The 7496-nt window shown below is 46.3% G+C and overlaps 1 long non-coding RNA gene across 1 annotated transcript; it reads right to left on the bottom strand.

Annotated features, from left to right (window-relative positions):
• Positions 1-5040: 5040 nt before the first annotated feature.
• Positions 5041-6413, bottom strand: LOC124687497. Its single transcript, XR_006998233.1, has 2 exons — positions 5947-6413; positions 5041-5261 (listed from the first exon to the last, which is right to left on the bottom strand). It is a non-coding gene; the product is annotated as an uncharacterized LOC124687497 (long non-coding RNA).
• Between the last annotated feature and the right edge of the window lie 1083 nt (positions 6414-7496).

Here is a 7496-nt window from a genome sequence, read left to right as displayed (position 1 = left end):
TCGCTTGTCAGTGGATTTGCCGGTCAAGAATTTAGAAAAACTTGTCCGAAAGATCTCCTCCCTCAACAAGAAAGATCCTGTCCCCTCGTCTTGTCGCATAAAGCCGTACAGTGCCACCAATGCGCTCCCTAAGGTAATTTTTGTATGGACTATTTTTTCGACTACGGATATTTGTTGACATCCTTTGCATAACTTTTTTTTGTCGACATTCTTCTTTTTGTAGAACCATCCAGATCTTGTTTCTCTCCCTCCCCTTCCTGAAGATGGAGAGGTCGAAGAACGGGCCGTTGTCACCAACGACAACCAGGGTACTTCTCGCCCTGAGAGTGAAGCCGCGGGTTCTCGAAAATCTGCGGTATCCTCTGAAAAGGAAGTTGAATCCGAGGCTACCGGATCGGCACAGTCTCCTCCCCCAGCTGTTTCTCCCAAGAACAAGAGAAAAAGGAGGAAATTGTCGACTCCGACCCTTCCAAGACCGGCACACCTCCCCGCCGAAGAAGTTGCTCCTACCGAAAAAAGGACAACTTTCGACCCTTACACCGATGCTCTTGTCGCCTCGTAAGTTCCCGCCGCTGTTTGTTGTTTGCCATTGATTATCTTGACTACATTGCTTATTGTCTTGTCACCTTTTTGTAGTGATGACGAGGATGAAATTCAACCTATTGACGCGACTGCTCGAACGAGTACGTCTCGTACTTTAGTTGTTTCGGAAGCTCATCCTGATGGGGATGAAACTTCGCCTCCTCAAAAAGATATAGAGCACCCAACTCCCGTTGCAAGCCCCCGAGCCTCTTCACCAAAAAGAGCTAGGGTAGAACCAGCCAAGGAACCTCTCCTGCTGGCTAGTAGTTCCACAACTCCTTCATCGGATGATGTAAGTTTTTCTCTGTTCTTTTTCTGAATATTTCAACATTTGTCGACTCCCCTTTGTTTCTTGCATAAGTTCTGTCGAACTTTTCCTTCCTATATTGACTTTTCTTTTTTCTTTTGTTTTCTCTTCAGCCTGTGATGAAGGAGTTTATTCGCCTTGGTACCCAATTCGTCGGGTACCGTGATCATGCGAATAAACTTGAAGGTACTATTTTTCCTTGCCCTCTCTGCTGTATTTACTCCTTTATTGTTTTTTCATGATGTTTACCATCGTTTATTTTTTCCAGAAACTCTTGCCGAAGCCAGCAAACGCGCTGACGCTCTTGCTGTTAAGTTAGAGCAAAGCGAAGCAGCTCGCAAGAAAGCTGAAGCTGATGCCGCCGCCGTCGAAGACCTTCGAAAAAGGCTTCATGAGGCGGAAAACTCTTTAAGTGAGCATATAACCTAACAATCTGCTCGCGAAGAGGCAATTATCAAGCGCTTGGAATCGCAGAGCCGTCGCTTTGTCAGTAAGTGCCCAAACTATTTTGATTTCCTTGAACTTGCTTTTCTTTTCTTGCTTATTGATCAATAAAATTTTGCCTTAGTAGGAAAAATGTGTCAAGAATATGAACACGAAGATCCTGACAATGATCCCCTTCTTGACGCGCTTTCTCTCCTTGAGATTCATGGAGACGAAGCATGCGAAGGCCTTGCTGAAGCTGAGGCGGGACTGTCGCGGCTGTACCCTTACTTCTTCCCGAAGAAAGAGGAACCTGCGCCTTTTCTTGCTCTCGCCAAGTGCTTCAGTACTCAAGAAAATCTTGGGCTCAAACTTCGCCAAGAAGGTTTGAAGGTTGGCGTTGAAGGCACTATTTCCCTGGTTGCCGACAGCCAACAAAATATCGACTGGACTAGGGTTGGCGACACGCAGGAGATGGAGACCAAGAAGTGGCAGTCGCTGATCAAGGCTGCGAAGGCAAACTCGAAGAAGATCCTCGCCTATCTTGGATGCAAGCCAACTCCTGCTCCTAGTTCGTCGAAGCCGGAGGTCTAGTAGAGTGCCCTGTCTTTCTTTTTCCTTTTTCTTTAGTCCTTTTGATGCTGTTGCCAAAGTAGCTATTGTCGACACTGACCCTACTAGCTTGCTAGGGCGCCCTCCCTTGTAATGCCTTGTAAATATTCTAAGAATTAATGGAATTCTATTTTGCTTGATGATTGATTTCGATCCTTTTGTTTTCAGTTGATATTTGATAACTACACTTCAACTTCTCGTCCTGTCGACACTTTTCCTGCTTCCTCCTACCCAAAGAAAATATATGTCGGCGATGACTTTACTGGAAGTTCTGCGGGTAAAGAATCGGCACAAGATTTGAAAGATCTTCACCATCAGCTGCAGTCTATGAAGAAGCAAGCACTTGTAATGATGGAGCAGTCTCGAAAATCGTCGGAGAGGGAAAAGATTGCGCTTCAGCAAGCTCAGGATGCTATAGCTGTAAAAAAGGACGCAGCTGCTATAGCTGCCGAAGCTTCTCGTCGAGAAAATTTCATGCTTGAGCTAATGCTTGATTATAGCTTGGATATGGCGGGTACGCTTCGTTCGCTTGACCATGATTATCTGTTTTCTCCGTGTTTTTCCTTCTTTTCTGATTCTTCTGCTGAAAATAGGTTCTTTTCGGGATACCGCTGCCGAGGATCAACGTGTTGAGGCTCGATCCAATGTGCTTCTCAGGCTTGCCGAAGAACATGGTTCCAACTTTTGGGTGACGCCTGAACGTACTCGCCAAATCGTCAGATTTCAGGATCGTGCGACTCAGGTCCGTGAGTTTCTCGACTTCTGTACAAGGACATTGTCCTTAGTTTACGGCACCATGTTTCCGTGCAATAAGATGCCGTAGACCCTTCCTCGCTTTGATGGAGAAATTTCGGGATGCTCCTCGAATCCATGGATTTGTTCGGGCCCAACTATCCGCCGGCGCCAGTGTTTGCTATGATGATGATCAAAATCTGCTATCCCAAGTTTGACATGAGTCAAATTGTTACCAAGTGCTTGGCCAAGATGGCGAAAAGGAAAAGGGATGTTGGCAAAATTGATGATCATGTGACCCCTATAGCAGAAGATATGATGGATGAACTTCCTCGGATGGACGCTGAGTTCTTCGTGAAGGGCAGCTATGCTGAACACAGTACTCGTACTGTAAATACTGAACGGATGACCATAGATAATATACTGGGCCGCAATTGACTTTCTTTTTCTTCTAGCTCATTGAATTTTCTCAGGAATTGCATCTTGTATGTTGTAAATATATTCTATATTGTAAAGTCATTAAGTATTTCTATTTTTCCTCATCAAGCCCCCGAGTGTTTCGGTGTTAAATTTCTTGATTGTATATGCGAGGTTTTAAACCAAGGCAACTAAATTATATTGAATATACTATATTTGCGGGTACGAGCCCCCGAGTGTTTTTGCTGATCACTATTTTGTATCTTTGTTTATTTTGCGAGGTGTTGTACACCAAAGCGAAATATTTGTCGGCAATACATATTGCAACTCTTGGTCACCAGCCCCCGAGCGTGTCGAAGAAAAAGATATATATCTCTACTATCTTTATTATATTGCAGCACCGCGAGCCCGCCTCATTAAAAACCTTTTCCGGCCCCACTCGGTGCCCCGAAAAAGAAAAAGAGTGCGTCTGAAAACTCGCGGGCGTTTCAGTACGTTGTATTTTTACAAGGAGGACTATATTTCGACACTAGGCGTAGAAACGCCTTAGTCGTGCCACGTTCCAGGGGTTTTTCTCGGGAACCCCTGTCTTCTTATCCTTGATCCTGTATGCTCCTCCTTCAATGACTTCCGTGATGATGTAAGGGCCAAGCCATGGTGACTCGAGTTTTTCGAGACTTCGTTGATTGAGTCGTAGAACTAGATCTCGAACCCGAAAGGACCTTGGTCGCAAGCGTCGACTATGATAGTTTTTCAAGTCTTGCTGATACTTGGTGACCCGTGATAGTACTTCATCTCTGGCTTCATCCAATGCATCGACATCGTCTTCCAATGCCTTTCTAGAAGCTTCTTCATCATATTCCGTAACTCTTGGAGAATCATGCTCTATCTCTATTGGCAATACTGCCTCAGCTCCATGGACCAGAAAAAACGGAGTTTCCTATGTTGCCGTATTTGGTGTTGTTCGAATACTCCACAACACACTTGCCAGCTCCTCTGGCCAGGTGTGTCGAGCTTTTTCCAATGGTCCTAACAAGCGCTTCTTGATACCATTGCAGATGATACCATTAGCTTTCTCGACTTGGCCGTTGGTTTGCGGATGCGCAACTGACGCGAAGTGCAATTTGATGCCTACCTCTGCACAGTATGCCTTGAATTCCTTGGATGTAAAGTTACTGCCGTTGTCCGTGACAATGCTGTGAGGTACTCCAAATCGAAAGACAATGCTTTTCACGAACTTTATTGCAGATGCTGCGTCTGGTGAATTTATCGGCTTGGCTTCTATCCACTTGGTAAATTTGTCGACAGCGACGAGCATATACTCGTATCCTCCTGGCGAGGCTTTATGTAACTTCCCCACCATATCGAGGCCCCATTGAGCAAAGGGCCAGGACAATGGTATTGGCATCAGCTCTGCTGCCGGAGAATGAGGTTTCGCGGCAAATCTCTTGCACGCGTCACAAGTTCGTACTATCTCCTTTGCATCCTCGATTGCTGTCAACCAGTAAAATCCAGCTCGAAAAACCTTGGCGGCAATAGCTCGACTGCTCGCATGATGACCACATATTACCTCGTGTACATCCTTCAAGATTACCCTTCCTTCTTCGGGTGTGACGCACCGCTGTAACACACCCGAAATACTGCGTTTGTACAGCTCCCTTTTGACCACTGTAAAGGCTTTGGACCGTCTAATAACTCGCCTTGCTTCAACTGGATCGTCGGGTATTGTTTTCCTTAGGATGTATGATACACTACTAGGAAAAGGCTTACCGCCGGCGACCTGAAAATGCTTACCGCCGACACTTTCAGATTCGCCAGCGATAACCTCGCCGGTGGTAAGCGCTTACCGCCGGCGTCCTCGGATTCGCCAGTGGTAACGTGATGTTATCCCCGGCGCCTTCACATGCATAAGACCAATGTGCCGGCGGTATGTCATTTAGGATTTAAAAAAAGAACAATTGACGTAATAACCCATCCATCACGTCCATATACTATTTATTAGCTTTGCAATTATACATCGGGACACATGTGAATACATCCAGAAAAATTCACAAAAAAATCTACAAAAGAAAGTGCTCTAACTTCTCATCACTCATCTGTTCCATCCAAACTCGGTAAAGTTTCTCCAGGATATTTGGCTTCCTTAATTGGGAACAGTTATGCCTCTATGGATAGCATCTTCAACTTTCTGTTGTAAACAAGAGAAAACAGTCAGTTATGCCTCTAATTGAACAGAGTTCACTGCAAGCTAAGAAAAAGGTAAGCACTGGATATACTACAAAATCCCAACCCTATCCCACAAATAAAGTTGGATAATGCTGAACGATGTACAACAAGAGAATTAAGACTCAAATGTTTAATTTACCATTGACTTAAGATGAAGCCCCCACTTTAACCAATCGAAACAAGAGTGTTCTTAAACAAGCAGTAGTAGCAAGATGAGGCCAGCAATTTCAGTTTCAATTTTCAGAAACACACATCAGGTTGGTGCAGATCATAAAACTTCTGGAGCATCATGAAATATGAGAAGGTCGAATTATGTGTGACCAAGCATGGTTTAATCCGAACATTTAGGCTGATTCTAGTGGTCAGCATATCATTAAGTGTGCTAGAATTACCTCGGATGAGAAAGAAACCAAAAGAATCTGATGCTACTCGAACCGAATCTGAACCCGGTAATTTTCAATCCATCTATAGATCCTCACGCAAATCATTGTTAGAAGCACGTTTAGAATGCAACATATCATCTGTGTGCTCAAAACGAATTACCATGGGTAAAACAAAATCTACTCAAACCAATTCAAAATAGAATGGATGGATGAAAAAACATAGAAAATCTGGGTCGGAATAGAATGGATGGATGATTTACTCACCATCAGGCCGCAGTTGCAGAGGTTAGGCACCGTGACGGAGCGCCAGTGGACGACTCGAGGAGGCGACGGACGGAATAGATCTCGGGGTTGGAGCCCTTCATGGCGTCGATTGGAGACGGCCCAGACCAGGGAAGAGGCTCACCTGGAGCAAATCGTGGTAGTCATGCCAGATCGACTCCGGTCCCTGCCCCTCTCCGCAGGAGGCGGCGGCGCCGCCGACAGACCTCGCTTCGTCATGCCCTTTTTCCTGGCGAGCCGCACCTCCCCGCCGCCACCGTCGTCCATGGCGCAGGAGAGGCCTAGGACCCAGCGTCGCTGTTCGATCCGCACCGCCAGCGCCTCCCATTTCTCCTCCGCCGGTGCCGTGATCCTCTCGATGGGAGCTGGTCGTGGACGAGAAGTAGTTTGTTAGCGAGGAGATAAGAAATTCGTGGATGAGATGAGTTTGCGGGGAAGAGATCGAGAGAAACGAGGATATCTCCCGTCCAAACGTGATGCCGTGGCACGTAATAGAAAATTGGGGCAAAATACCCCCGTCGGACGGCCCCAATTCGCCAATGGTAGTGGGCTTTACCCCGGCGCCCCCTAACCAAATTCGCCGGCGGTAATGAAAAGCCCATTCGGCTGCTCTCGACCCAACATATCCCCGGCGTTTGCTGGCCCGTTTCGCCAGCGGTAAACGGTCTATTCCTGGCGCCCCCAAACGGATTCGCCGGCGGTAATGCGAGGCGGGCCTAAAAGGCCTTACCGCCGGCATCTTTAAATCGTACTTGCCAGCGGTAAGAAGTGCGGCTATAAGCCTTTTCCTAGTAGTGATATGTACGCTTGCATCCATGGTATTTGCACCATCAATACTAGATCCTGTTCCTATTCTTCTTCTAGTGTTTCTTTTGCCGCCCCCGAGGATTTCTCTTCCTTCTCCTTCTTCTTTAATTTCTTCGGCTTTGTAGATCTCTCTGTTATTTCCTCCCAGAACACACCTGGTGGAATTGCGAGGCACTGCGACCCGATATTTGCAAGAACATCGGCTTCATCGTTGCTCAGTCTGCTGATATGATTTACCTCGCATTCATCAAATAACTTCTCGAGCTCGCTGTACACTTCTTTGTATGCCACCATGCTATCATTGACTGCATCACATTCGTTCATGACTTGCTGGGCCACCAATTGTGAGTCGCCAAATATTTTTAGTCGAGTTGCACCACAAGCTTTCGCCATCTTCATCCCGTGTATAAGAGCTTCGTATTCTGCCTCATTGTTAGACGCGATTGGGAACGTCATCCGTAAGACATACTTTAATTTGTCGCCTTCAGGTGATATGAGTATCACGCCTGCTCCAGCTCCCTCTACCCTCTTGGACCCGTCGAAGTTCATAGTCCAAGTTCTCGATAAATCCGGGGGTCCTGTATTTTGCAGCTCCATCCACTCTGCGATGAAATCCGGCGTAATTTGCGACTTTATTGCTTTTCTTTTTTCATACGTGATGTCCCGAGGAGAAAGTTCTATTCCCCAAAGGGAGACACGACCTGTAGCTTCTGGATTGTTTAGTA

Source organism: Lolium rigidum, chromosome 2 (genome assembly GCF_022539505.1).
Source record: "Lolium rigidum isolate FL_2022 chromosome 2, APGP_CSIRO_Lrig_0.1, whole genome shotgun sequence".
In the NCBI taxonomy this organism is placed as follows: Eukaryota; Viridiplantae; Streptophyta; class Magnoliopsida; order Poales; family Poaceae; genus Lolium; species Lolium rigidum.
This window is presented reverse-complemented; position numbering and strand designations above follow the sequence as displayed.